Genomic DNA, 15,745 nt, shown 5'->3' on the forward strand with positions numbered 1-15,745 from the left:
AATAAGATTTGTGACTGAAAAAGATGTAAGCATGATGATAATTTATCTTTAGTACACTTTATATATATGATAACATTCCATTGTGTACTCATACTTCTTCATTTCCAGTTAAAATCAATATAAAGCAGAGCTCACTAAACAGTATTGCTGACAGATGACATTTAGATTCATAAATATTTTTCATACATACTTATTCACATGCAAATACATGTAGACACTCATTAAATGTTATTCTTGAATATAAAACTTGACATAATAAATAAGTTGATAATTAACATGTTCCCTTGGTGCAAAAAGTATTTACATATTGCTACTGGAAAAAGATATCTGGGAATTGCTATCAATATATTTTGCACATACACACAACACTCAGACACACACACACATTTCTGAAGGTTAATTTTAAACATATCTCTCATTGTAGATGTGTAATCCATCATATATTTGAAATAAATGTAAAAAAAGGCAGGCTATTCACTAGGGCAAAAATTATGGTAAATCTATGAAGTGTGAAAATAAATTGCAGTGGAGCATCACAGTGCAAAAGGATTCTTCTTCTTTTTGTTTGGTTTTATATATTTGAAAATTAACTATCTACTATTTAATTGGAGAAATTAGGATTCTATACAGCAATAGGATTAATATAAGAACTTGCTGCCATGTTGTATCCATAAGTTTAGTAGTAGTTGTTCTTTGTTCACCTCAAATGAATTTATTAGATTGGCTCTTAAGACAACCAGTATATAAATGCATTAATATAAGGCAAACAATTCTTACATTTCTGGGATTAGTCACAAATGGGCCAACAATTAAAGGCATTCTAGAATCTTGCAAGCTTTAATACAAACATATATTTTGTGGTCTCCAATCAATCACTTCCCTTATTTTTTGACAAGTGGCATGTTTATCTATTGCAGAAAACATTCCAGGTGGACACAAGATAAGTCAGTTGTGTAAATTATTGGAGGAAACACAGGTAAACCTTTCCAGAGAGGAAACTAAAAGGTGCTATTGATAATGTCATATAAATTCAAAGAAAGTTATTAGCCAAAGAAAAAATGAAATGATGGTGACTGAGAGTAAGAAAACAATAGTCCACCCTTTGCACACAAAATTATGGAGTAGACTTTTGGCACCCCAATATGTTGAAATTTATCATCGCCTTTCACTTATTTTATGTGTGTCATATATTATGCATGTTTATGCAATATGAATTTATTTAAACATTTTTTAAAGTAGATTGTGTTATACAGCATATGAATATTTTTGAAGACAAACTGATATTCTTTAGTCTGCAAAAATAAGAGGTTTTTTTTTTACAAAAATCTTGGTTAATTAAAGAATAAAAAATGAATGTTACATTGTATTAAGCCAACTGAGATTATTCCGTGTAAGAAAAGAAGAAGAAAGGCTTTTAAGAGTTTCCAATAGCTTGAAGCTTTCTTTGCTCCCACTGAAATGGATACAAAGATTCTGTATCAAAAGATGAATTCTCTACCCTGAGCTGCCCTAGAGGCAGCTTTGTTGTACTTATTGCAGCCCAAAGCTGGCCCGTTGTAATCAAGAAACTAACCCACTTCCTTTCTCTCTCTCTCTACAAGCGGTAGACTCAACTGCCAGTGGCACAGGAAGAAATAACAAACAAGCAATGAGGCTGAGATGAAATACTTCCAGCGTAAAGGTATATGACTCAGAGAATAAAGAAAACCATCCTCACAAGCCAAACTACCATTCTCTATCCCAGATTGTCTCATTCACCATGTGAGATTTTGATTCCAGGCTAGGCTGCCAGGGAAGAAAAGGAGCCCATTAAATGCAGGACCAGAATGATCTCACGTGAAATCAAAGTCACTGCTTAAATTCACACAGTGATTATGGTGGGTTACAGAGAAATATCACATTCTTAGTCTGAAACTCTAGTGCTTCCTCCAGACACTCTAAAAATGAGAATTAATTATTATTTCTGTAAGGGATGAAATGTATGTGTGTGTGTAGAAAACAATAATGACGGCAAAATTATTTGTCTTATAAGGTTCAGCAGGGTTAATTCTTTAAGTGAATTAAGTTACAGAAACATTTTAACGACTAAATGCCAGTGGCATTATATAAGAGAGCAGGTGGCAATAACCTTTTTGTTAAAAAAATTTGCCCTGAAAATGTACATTGTTCACCAATTATCTTTCTTCCCAATTATTAGAAGTAAGAATGGCAGAGTTTCTATATAGTATATGACAAGGAGAAAGCATGTTCTTCCTCTCCTGGAAGTGAATCATTTGGCAACTTAAAGTGAAAAGTAAGAAAGGAGCCTTTTTTTCTTTCTTTAATGATCTAGTTGCAAACCACTGGCATCCATGGGTGAAGAGTCAGATTGATGAAGTAACACTGCAGCAGTGCCTCTTGTATATGCTTTATGACATCATACACAATAGTGGTGGGATTCAACTTTTTTTTACTACCAGTTCTGTGGGCATGGCAGGGGAAGGATACTGCAAAATCTCCAATCAGAGGTGGTATTTGCCGGTTCTCCAAATTACTCAAAATTTCTGCTACCGGTTCTCCAGAACTGGGCAGAACCTGCTGAATACCACCTCTGATACACATAAACAAAAGGGCATAGTTAACATGTTTGATATAACTCAGGTAAGTTTCTCTCATCCAAAATCAACAAAGATTCTTGACAGCCACTAGAACAGATGTAAGGAAGAATGGTTGCACATTTATATTTGTTGTCAACAAAGATGCATTTCTAAAAATGGCATTTTCTCACTCTTTGTTATGACTTGGCATAAGGAATTAATTTCACAGAACATTGTACAACCTAATGAAGATGCTTGCTTCTAATAGTAACTCCAGGTCTCTCAAGCAGAGTTGGGAGAGAAATGTTCACACCTGTTTGTCTCAATTCACTGAATTAAATAATAAGCTATCGCAGAGACAATGGTTAATGATATCTCTATGGGATACACTTTCTGCTGACAGAGCCATGCTAAACAGCAACAATAAACAGCTCTGCCTTTCCCAATATTGTATAACATTAATGTACCACCAAACTTTTTCTTTCTGCTTTCATTTGCAAAGTTAGTTGTAACAGCTATAAGTGTTTTATTTTATCACTAGTTTATGAAAACACCGTTTAAAATAAAACATGTCACAGATTTAATTGCAGGTGTTTCTATATAATGAAGTTATTTCTTAAATTTACTAAGCAGAAATTTAAATTATTAATGTTCCATAGCATTATAACAAATAGTGTGAATTGTGCACATAATGGCCAAAAATCTAATAACCATGATTTTTTCCATCATGCTTCAGATATATGACTCCCTATTTATTACCATGGCTCCCTCCGCTTACTGGCAGCAAATATAGATACAGGTACAGATGCAAGTATCAACATTTGCTGCCAGTAAGTAGATGGGTAATAGATAGGGAGTAATATATCTGAAGCATGATGGGGAGAATCATGGTGATTAGATTTTTGGCCATTATATGCCCGCATGGCCCACATCACCCTGGTAGCTAAAAACACTTCCTTCTGAAAGAAATTTTAGTCTGTGAACTGGTCTACTTTAGTTTTCAATCCATTGTCTTGAATGTAAAACAGGCATAGCTGAAGTTAAAAAGAGACTGCTTGATTTCAACCTACAAAATAACAGACATGAAACTTTTGCATTCTTGCTATAGAGACCTTGGTAGTATCTGTTATGCCACCCATACATATTTATAATTATCTGTTTCTCATAGAAGAACATTCACCATGGCAGGATCTGATGACCTTCTCTCTAAAGTCATGAAGGGAAAATTTAACAACCCCCTCACCAGGAATCCCTATAAATAGGTATGGCATTTGCTTGGTGGTATCCTGCACAATGTTATTAGCCCCTTTGTATTTGTATTTATTCATATGCCATTATAATTATTTTTAAATATTTCCATTGTCACAGTATTATTATTCACCTTTTTTCACAATTTCTTTCTATGAACATCACTTATTTTGAGTTAAGTTTTCTAGTAAGTTACTGATTCCATTATGTCTAATATGGTATAATTACAAACTCTTAATAATAACAAATAAATTCCCAGGTTACTGTTTATAACAGCAAAAATAGTTAATATTTGTAATGATGGATAATTACCAAAAAGTGAAACAAAGAAGTAATTTACTTGAAACAAAGTATCAATTATATATCGGGGTGGTTCTACACATTTTTTGGCTAGAAAACATGCTCCTCAAACAACATACCTCAATTTTGATGAAATAATACATTCTATTAAATTCAATAAAACTTTTAATTGGATGCTTTCAGAATATATGACTACTGAATGAATACTCTCATAAACAATGGAGAACTTGGAAAAATTTTAAAAGGAAAATGGGTTCCTTAAGCATCACAGGTCAAAATATTACACTGATATTTTGGTTTTTATACAGAGTGTTTGTAACATCTATTGGCATGCTCTAGAGCAGTGTTTCTTAACCTTAGCAAGTTTAAGGTATGTAGATTTTAACCCCAGAATTCCCCAGCTAGCAGGTTTCACCACAGCTTACAACACACACACACACACGTCTGTTTCTATCTCATACACAAATAAAAGTATTATCAAAATAGTGTTTCTGTTTCATGGAACGCTTAAATTTAACAATCTAAATTATTGTAGCATATTTCTGTACCTCTGCTTGTCAAATTGGGTCTGTATTTTTTTTTCCTTTACTGACTTTCACATAATTAAACATTTTTTATATTCAAGTAAAGGCTTACAGTTAAAAAAAAAATCTAGCTTTTTGTAACCATATGGGGAAATGTATTTTAAAAATGTCTTATTCTTGTAATATGACATCACCACTATTTAGAATTAAGAAACACATGCTGGATATCTTTTCATATTATAGAGCAAGAACGGATTTGCTTTGATTTAATCTTCAGCTGCTCAGTTAATATATTACATCAATTAAATTCTTCTTCTTGAATGCTTCCTTAGTCTTGGTTTTATATTAAAAATACCTTTTCAAATTAATATGAAATATTGCTTTACCATTTTTCTATAGTTGAACATTGTGATAAGACCATTGGCTATAATAAGTAACAATGCATGTACTCCTTAGGATAATAAGACAATTTTAGATATGAAAGGTGAATGTTATAGATGGGTATTATCCTTTATCAGCTTTCATAAAGTACTATTGGTGGGAAATAAAACCCTGTTATTTGATTACAAAATATTTTAAATGACAAATGTTTCAAAACTGCCATGAAGGCAAATTAAAATTGTATCTGTACAAAAATGGTACAGATCAAACTATCTGAATTGAATCATTTGATATTGAAGCAGTTTGCTCTACTGAACTTTCATGTACAAATCCTAGTGAATGGAAAAAGTGAATATCCTTGTGAATCTGAATGAATGGGAAAAGGTACCTAGAGATAAGCTGTGTTGACACACACCAACAGACCCCCCCAAAAAAGAAAGAAAACAAAAATACCAGAGCATCTTCTCATCATTAGCCAGTATCCAGACAAACATGGACTAACATTAGACAAACAATCAAGCAATAAACAATGTCCTACTCAAGGAACTACCAAAGAGAAATCTATATCCCCACAAGCATTGTCAGGCCACTTCTTGTTTGAATAATAAAAGAAATGAATAAATGTATTTAAAACGAGGAACCAGATTATTGGGGCCAATAAGTGCAAACAGTCTAGAACAATGATTCTCAACCTTTTCTTCACCACAGACCTCCCCGCCCTTTAAATACCTTTTGGGGCCATGGACCATGGCTAAGGACTCCCAAGAATTAACTCAAGATTTAACTAAAAAAATTAAGCCTTCACAGACCCCCTGTGATAACATTACAGCCCTCCTCTCCCATCCTAGAGAGTGCTGTAAAGTACTATGAGCAGTGCAGGAGCCTAAATAGTATTGCTATTACTTATTTCTTATTGTTCACAAGAAGATTTAGTAATTGGTTTCTGAGCAAATGGGTGATAATTTGTTCTTGTATTCACATTCGTTTCTCACAAACCTTAAAACAGATCTCATTGCTTTTTTTTTTTAGTTTTAATTGCATCAAAATGGAATAAACTATTATATTTGATAATGACTTTAGGAATGCAGTTATAATGTGTAAGCTATTCAGTATGAAGGCTTCTGTGCTTACAAAAATAGAGAAAGACAGAGACTAGCATTTTGAAAATGGCCTGCATGCTTGTTTGTTTTGTCTGCTGTTAGTAATTCCAGGATCTGGCCCTCATTAGATGCTACCCACATGGAAAACAAAATTGTCATATCTGAATAACAAACCTAGAAGAGAGGTCAAATAATTAGAAATGGTGAAGACTACAAACATAAGGGTTTTTTTATAGAGAGAGCACATTTCCGTATTTCATTTCAATTGAACCTGAAGTGGAAATATTATATGTTCAAATAAAATATGTTCAAATTTGTATCTTTCCAATACAAGAAAAATAATTTAGATTATTTTCTTGCCTTCTGCAGCTTTGCATAATGCTTGATGAAAAACATTTCCTGTTCATATGTGACAGTGCTTTATATTACATATCTCTGGTTATGATAGTGTAGAAAAAATGGTAAAAGACATTTGCTGTCAACACTAAACAGATCAGGACAAACTGCTTTTTTTTCAAGACCTGTGTAATTTAATTGAAATGCAATACATCAGGAATATTAGGCAGCTGCATTTTAAAAAAAAAAATGGCAAAGAAAAATAAAAGCTCCAAGTATTTAGAGTAACAAATGTTACAAATTTATTCATTCAATACATCACTGAATTATTTAAAACTTGGCTTAAGCACAAGATTACAGAATAATTTTAGCAAGAGTGGCACAATACATTTTAAAAATTCCAACTGCACCTATAAAGTTAATCACAGCTTTAGCATTCAAGGTTGTTTGGAGTTTTTGTTGTGTGTGTGTGTATTATGGAATACTTTAAAGAGAGGCAGATAAAGCTTTTAAATCTAGGATTGAAACAAACAGCCAATAGAATTATTTGTAAATTTCAGAAAACCACCTCCTTTTCCTTTTCAATTAAAAAAGGACTCGTTCAAAAGAGTTAGTTATTTAATTTAGTGCTATTGTATTTTGAAATGCTAAATATTACATTTGTCTAACAGCTATGAGCTTCGATTTATTGATTTAATTTTTAGTCTGCTCAACTTTAAAATGATCCTGGGCAACTTTCCAAGTTTTTGCTTTGTCTTGATTTATAAAAGACATAAAACCAACTACTGACCTTCTATCATACCTTCCCAACTTAAAGCTGCCCATACACCCTAACTCTGTTCCAAGAGCACAATACATAGTCTGCTGCCTGGAGATGGACACAGATTAAGGTTCCCCCAATAGCCCCTTCTGTAAGGAAGTATTGTCTTTTTTCTCCAAAAGCAAAAAGAGTGAGGATAGAAGACAAGGTCGAAATACTAGAAGTTATGATTAGTTTAATGAGTACTTAATATTTTAATAAGATTATAAATGATGAAGTAAAATATATTTATGTATAACAAGGATAAGTTTGATGTATTGTGTTGTATTTGCATAATTAAAATTATTATTTTTTTTTAAAAAAAGAGCACTTATTCGCTCAAAATTCCAAGAAAAAATAATTGATCAGATTTCCCAAAGGGAGAACACTGTGGTCAAGCATTCTTGCTGAGCTGGATTTTGTCCTACTTATTTACCATTGCAGCCAAGGTTTCCTTCTTTTTTAATATTGCAGATGGAGATGGCAATCTTGTGGAGGAAAGGTCTTTATTTATTGAGAGAAACTCTGGCATCCTGAAAGGAATGTTTACCTGAGTAGTATCTGGCAGTTTGCTAATTTTAATCTTTGAATCCAGTTTATTGTAATTTCTCACCTTTTGTTTCAAATGTAATTTCTAGCCTATTGCCCTGGAAATTGCAGAGAGATTGAATGGCAGGGAAGAATGAATGGCTGGGGATACTTCCCTCAGTATCCTTTCTTTTTTATCCCATTAAACAAAGGAATAAATAAAATATATTTTCCAATGTTATCTGTACTATTTTATCTTGATGAAATAAATTAAGCTAAGAACTATACATTCAATCAGAAAGTGTTCTAATGCTGTATAGAAAAAATAAAACACAACTGAATTCATTTATTAAACTTATACACTTTCCATCTTGCAGCTCTGAGCAATCCTGAATTATCCTTTTTTTTACAGTTTTAAATTGTTAAATTATATATTTAAAAAGTTTTATACTTGTCTCAGTTCAAATTCCCTAGGACACAGCAACAGTATAAACAATACATCCAACATTCAGGTGGTATTCAGCAGGTTCTGACCAGTTCTGGAGAACTGGTAGCGGAAATGTTGAGTAATTCGGAGAACCAGCAAATACCACCTCTGACTGGAGATTTTACAGTATCCTTCCCCTGCCATGCCCACCAAGCCATGCCCACAGAACCAGTAGTAAAAAAATAATTGAATCCCACCACTGCAACATTAGTATTTTTTTTTTTTACAAGGTGGTAGTTAGCATACTTGGTGGTGATCTGGATGATTGGGAACCTTCATAAACATTCAACTACTGACATTGCTAAAAAAAAATTCTTTTTCCTTCTTTCTGAAACAAAATCTTAAGAAGAATGCTTTACTGTATCCATTTAATTTTTCCTTCTCAGACTTAAAATAATGGCACAGAGGGAAGAGGATTAAAAGCAGCTTCAAATCTCCTTTGTCAACCAGTCAGGCTACAAGAATGATTGTAAAACTTCCACTTTCAGTCATGAAATATTGAAGTTTTGTATGGATTGGGGAAGTCTGCTTTCCCATTCATGAAATTGTTTTCCCAATTGCTTAAACTCAGAATTCACAAGTAATCTTATCAGCAAGTCTATTGAGTTATAGTCAATTTTACAATCCCAATGGTAAGCTTGATTTTCCCTGGTTATATAAATAGACTTTACCAGCAAACCTATCTTATTCCTAGCCAGTTTAAAATTTGCCCCTGTTGATTTTTATCTGGTGGATGTAAGGCCCATACACTGAAAAATTGCCTACTATCCTGTGTACAGATGTTGTAAAAAGCACCTGGCTGTTAAAGTTAAGTGTCATTATACTGTCACAGTTTTCATTGGAAAATAAATACGTCAGGAAATGACATCTCCATGCCCAGGCAGCTTTTCCCTAATTCTAACAGCTAAGATTTTAAAACAAAAGCCAATTCACCAAGACTGTGTTGAGGAGGAACACAACATCTATATGAATTTGAGTATGACAAGTTTATGTGTGTGTTTGTACTCCCCTAATGCTAGCTTGAGGAAACATTGATTTGCTTAGTATGCTACTCCTCTAGCATTACTTTTCTAATTCAAAAGAGCTCTTGTTATTCCATTTGTTAATAATAAGATTCTGAATCAGGATCTTAGGAGCAAAGCCCATAGATTAGCAAAGAAATATTTAGCTTTGTATTCCCTTAGAAAGTAGGAATATGCAGATATGCAGCTATCCTGCTTTTTAACAGTAACAGGGTTACACTCATAATTCCTATTAGTGGTAATAGTGTTATATTCCTGTAAATCAAGCGAAAAATGCAGAAGTAAAGGCTGTCAGCTGGTATTAAAATACCTCGATCTTTAATATGCAGGGGTGTCAACTACCTCTTTGCTAGCTGTTATGCCAGGAACTAAAGTAAGACAAATTTGGGGAAGTTAAAAGCTGTAGGATATTTAGCAAGGATATAGTCATCACTAAATGATACAGAAGAGACTATTGTTATCCCATGAAGTTGATGAAGCTGAAGTTCTAGCTGCAGTTCTTGCCATGTACTTTCTTTCTCTCTCTTATTTTCTCTTATTATATTGCCTCCTGTCACATGAGGGAAATTTACAAAGTAGTCTGGTCTCTGTTAACTTCCAGAATCCAAGTTCCATCTGTTTTATTCTTATGATATTACATGTGATTAGACCACATTCAACATTATATGTTATAAAATGTCCACAATAATATTATGCACTAGATTGATTACTTTCTCAAAGGAGACAAGTTTTTACTGCTATGATCTGTTGTGACTCAACATATTAGCTGTTATCAATCCCAGCATTGTCCCAGCATCTTCATATATCCTGTTTTATTACTTGGTTTAGACTTACTGGTTGATAATTATCTCCCTTTTATAGTCTCTTGAAGAAAAGTGTTAGATTTGCTCTTCTTCAGTTTTTTAATGCCTGTCCATTCCTCTAAAATTTCTCAAATATAATTGACAAAATTTCTGACATCTCTTCATTTAGCTACTTCAGTATTCTAGAGTGCATTTCATTAGAGCTTGACAACTTAGAAAATATTCACATTCACTAGGAGACCCTTCATTATATCTTTACTGGCCTCCTTGTTGTGTTTTCCATAGTCCTTGCTATCATAATTTCCACTGGATGTAAAATGCTAACTGTTGGTTGTCTATGAACTACTGCCTGGAGAGATAGCTATATAGATAAGATAACATAATTAAAAATAATCTGGTCTAAATATCTGGCTGACTGTGTAACCAACCATATTAACAATAAGATGATGTCTTTCATCTAGGCAGCAATGGATGAAATGTTGACTGTCTTTTTTTACAAATATTCCTAGCTAGATATGAAATGTTGAACATATATCACATGGTTGCAGAAGAAACAATATCTGAAGGGCAGTGAAGAAGAAATACCCAAGTTAGTATATCAGAAACACTTACTGAATACAGAAGAGACCAAATTGTCCTATAAGAAATACAAAATATAAAATAGGATAGAGCTATGGCAAAGGCAAACTATTACATGGTCCATAAACACAACCACACATATACATATGCACACACAAACTCAAAGGCAAATCAGATAAGAAAATATGGGAATGGCTAAAAACAGGAAGTTAAAGAAAGAGGCAAAGGGGTTAATTCTGGTTGCACAAGACCTAGTCACCTAGTGCTTAAAAAAAATGCATTTAAAACCAGAACTAAGAAAACAACTACATATGGCAAATATCTGTCTTCAAATGTTTCAGCAGAGAAGCTTAAGAAACAATAGACTACCTAATTAGCTGTAAGAAGATTGTACAGACTGACTTCAAGCAATGGCATTACAAAGGAGCAACAATGATACAATGATACAGCAACAAGAAATACCATTTCCTTGCAAGCAGGAACTGATGGGAACACAAAATAGTCAAAGTATTAGACAGTGAAGATACTGAATTGCTCTGGGACTTTAGAATTCAAATAGACAAGTAAGAACAATGAAAAAATAATTGAATTTCACTTTTAGGCATACCTTTTAGTAAAAACTAGAAGGAAGAAAGAATTCCCACAAGAAGTCTAATGCAGTTTCCTTGTTTTCTCTTTTTCCTTTGCTTCTTTCTTTGTTATTAATGTTGCAGCTGGATGTGTGGACTAGGATAAAAACAAAAAACATACAAATAAATCTTGGGGATGCACATATCCAACCTTTTTCAAAATATTTTTGTGTACTTGTTCATTAAAGATGTTCAGGGATATTTAAAGTTGCAGTTAGTTTGACACTAGATAATAGGATAATAACTGCAAATTGACATTAGAATTTGATCATAATATTCAGTTAATAGTGAAAATTAAAAGTATATCTGTGGCAGGAATACCAAATGTTATTCCACATAGCATTACAGTTTTGCAATACACATCACCATGTGTAATTAACCTTCAAATAGATGAGAGACTATAAATATTATAACTTTCAAACATTTATCTTTACAGAATGAATATTCCTTGGATAGTTAAACTGAACAGTTCATGATGTTTATGTTATTAGGAGCTGTTACATATGACCTTAAAATAATGGTCACACTTTGTTTTCAGTAAATCATCATACAATATTTTGTAATCTAGCATAATCAACAATTTAGAAACTCCACAACACCCTCAGGGTGTAGAAGAAGGTAATACTCCTTGACATCTTAAAATGCAAGTATCTTCAATTTAATCAAAATTTTTCAGACTTAGTTGCATTCCATATAGCAAATCAATGCAATGTATTGCAGCATATTGCAGATGTAGCATACTGCCCTTCAGGAATGCAGATGGAACTCCCTGCAGTATTCAAAATTAATTACTCATTTTTGTGCAATTAATGTATCCTCCATCAGCTTCCTTCCTCTCGCCTGCTACTCTTTTGTACCATATTTTCCATTCTCCTGACTGCTCTTTTTTTCCTTTATCAACAATTCCCCTCACTAACATTTTTTTACTATGTCATTCCAATACCTTCGGTGTTCTGCTTTCATTCGAAAGAGCATTTCCTAATTCCCATATAATTATTTTTTTATATTGCCCTGTTGCACAGTACAACTATATTTTGGAGATTTTTTTTTAGCATTGCTTAATGCAAAGGGAGTATATACTGGTTATCATGGAGACTTTAAAAAGTACTGTTTTCTTCATTCCAATAAGGAATACAAACTCTGAACAAAATAAGGAAGGCAATGGCAAAAATTCAGCTTTTATACCTTATTTCTAGCTGATCAAGGAGATCATTGATGAGCAGCACTTTGTTACATGAAATTAATATATATTTTGTCCTCAAATGTAGTTATCTGTCTCTTTCTCTCTGTGTGCCTTTCTCTCTGTCTCTCTCTCTCTCCCCCTCCCTCTCTTTCTTTTTTATCCTATCATAGCACCCACTCATGTTGCCTTGGGATATGCCACATCTGTCAGTGCAAAGTAAGATTTCCCTTGTTAGCTATCATCATTTTAAAGGGCTTCTCAACTAGGCCTTGCAGATTTGCATTGGCAAGCTGTGTGAAAGGAAAGGAATGCTTTTTGCAGAAAAAGAAAATTTTGTGCAGCCTGACTTTTGGTCTTTGAATGCATTTGCTAAACTGACATTATAAGGACACATTGGGCAAAATGTCATTTCTCTGACTTCCATCAGAGACAAATTGCTCCACACTCCTAGCAAAAATGAAGCATTGCAAAATGAGCACCAGCATTATTAGGTGACCTAGTACTGGCAATGGGTTTAGAGGCACTGAATAATTTTATATGGCAGTGTTTCCTGGGTCTTCCTGATAGAGATTTAGTTTGGAGATATGTGCCCTTCCAAATTTCCAGTGTAAGATGAGACAATTGTATACAGCTGAAAAAAAATAAAGGAAACACTTAAACAACACAATGTAACTCCAAGTCAATCGCACTTCTGTGAAATCAAACTGTCCACTTAGGCAGCAACACTGATTGACAATCAATTTCACATGCTGTTGTGCAAATGGAAAAGACACCAGGTGGAAAGCATAGGCAGTTAGCAAGACATCCCCAATAAAGGAGTGGTTCTGCAGGTGGTGACCACAGACCACTTCTCAGTTCCTATGCTTTTTGGCTGATAGTTTGGTCACTTTGGAATGCTGGCGGTGCTTTCACTTCTAGTGGTCGCATGAGACGGAGTCTACAACCCACACAAGTGGCTCAGGTAGTGCAGCTCATCCAGGATGGCACATCAATCGAGCTGTGGCAAGAAGGTTTGCTGTGTCTGTCAGCGTAGTGTCCAGAACATGGAGGCACTACCAGGAGACAGGCCAGTACATCAAGAGACATGGAGGAGGCCGTAGGAGGGCAACAACCCAGCATCAGGACTGCTACCTCCACCTTTGTGCAAGGAGGGACAGGAGGAGCACTGCCGGAGCCCTGCAAAATGACCTCCAGTGGGCCACAAATGTGCATGTGGCTGCTCAAATGGTCAGAAACAGACTCCATGAGGGTGGTATGAGGGCATGATGTCCACAGGTGGGGGCTGTGCTTACAACCCAACACCGTGCAGGATGTTTGGCATTTGCCAGAGAACACCAAAATTGGCAAATTCACCACTGGTGCCCTGTGCTCTTCACAGATGAAAGCAGGTTCACACTGAGCACATGTGACAGATGTGACAGGGTCTGGAGATGCCATGGAGAACGTTCTGCTTCCTGCAACATCCTCCAGCATGACTGGTTTGGCAGTGGGTCAGTAATTGTGTGGGGTGGCATTTCTTTAGGGGGCTGCGCAGCCCTCCATGTGCTCACCAGAGGTAGCCTGACTGCCATTAGGTACCAAGATGAGATCCTCAGACCCCTTGTGAGACCATATGCTGGTGCGGTTGGCCCTGGGTTCCTCTAATGCACAACAATGCTAGACCTCATGTGGCTGGAGTGTGTCAGCAGTTCGTGCAAGATGAAGGCATTGATGCTATGGGCTGGCTCGCCCATTCCCCAGACCTGAATCAATTGAGCATATCTGGGACATCATGTCTCACTCCATCCACCAACGCCACATTGCCCCACAGACTGTCCAGGAGTTGGGGGATGCTTTAGTCCAGGTGTGGGAGGAGATCCCTCAGGAGACCATCTACCACCTCATCAGGAGCATGCCCAGGCATTGTAGGGAGATCATACAGGCAGGTGGAGGCCACACACACCACTGAGCCTCATTTTGACTTGTTTTAAGGACATTACATCAAAGTTGGATCAGCCTGTAGTATTTTTTTCCACTTTAATTTTGAGTGTAACTCCAAATCCAGACCTCCATGGGTTGCTAAATTTGATTTCCATTGATAATTTTTGTGTGATTTTGTTGTCAGCACATTCAACTATGTAATGAACAAAGCATTTAATAAGAATATTTCATTCATTCAGATCTAGGATATCTTATTTTTGTGTTCCCTTTATTTTTTTGAGCAGTGTATTTCAAAGCTACATAAAAGGTATTTTAGAGACAGCTGCAGCTGGCTTTGTAGGTGTTACTTTTTTTCTTATTTCACTTTCTCAATAAGCTGAATATCCATGGTCTGTCCTCCCTCCCTCCCCTCCTTTAGCATTGTATAGAAGAAAAATGTAGTTAAACCAAGCCTTCCATCATTCAACTTACTTTTCATTGTCAACTGGCTTGAAAGCTCTAAGAAAAACAAAAATAATTGAGCTCTGATACAGTTGTGGGTAACTTTTCCTCTTGAATTCAATGAACAGGAATAATCTCGCCCAGCATCAAGTCTTTAGGACCTTGTGAAAAGCCAGCAGGGTTGGGGTCATTCTAATATTCGGAGGGAGAATTTCCTATAAGGAAGCTCTATGGTAGAAAGCTGGGCCCCATTAACTAATGTTTCTTGCTAATGAAGCCTAATGGGCTGGATTGGATGGGTAAAAAGCAAAGCAGGACCAGTTGGGTAGAACACAAGGGTAGAGATGGCCCCTCACATAATATAGTCCCACCATTTTTATTCTGGGATCTCAGCTGATGTCATACCCAAAGCCCAACTGGGCACATCTCAGAAAGTGAAGTGTCTGGTCCCTGTCAGATTTTGGTAATGCTAAATCATCCCTCTTATCCATAATCAGATGACAGATAAGATTTACCATATTATATTCTCACCTAGTATTTAGTAGAGAACAACCAAAGATATTGCTATGTATTTTTCCAATTAACCTATGATTAATCAAGAACAGTGAGGGGCCAAATATAGTAACCTCCACACACTTATTCACATTCCAGACAAGCAAATGATCTTGCTTTTTTAAAAAAAGATTATGCTACTTAGTGATGGGGAGACTTATTTTCATCCTTCCCTCCCCCGCACACAAATAATGTCTATATTGTTAAAACTGCATCTTTTGACTAGTTGAGAATCTCTGTTTAGATATTAAATGAAGCTGTAGTCCTTTTAAACACATCTGTTATCATGTCTGACTGAACATGTCATATCATCCATGGAAGACATGATAAAATGGCT

Source organism: Pseudonaja textilis, chromosome 6 (assembly GCF_049901715.1).
Source record: "Pseudonaja textilis isolate UNSWEBS1 chromosome 6, rPseTex1.2, whole genome shotgun sequence".
Classification (NCBI taxonomy): Eukaryota; Metazoa; Chordata; class Lepidosauria; order Squamata; family Elapidae; genus Pseudonaja; species Pseudonaja textilis.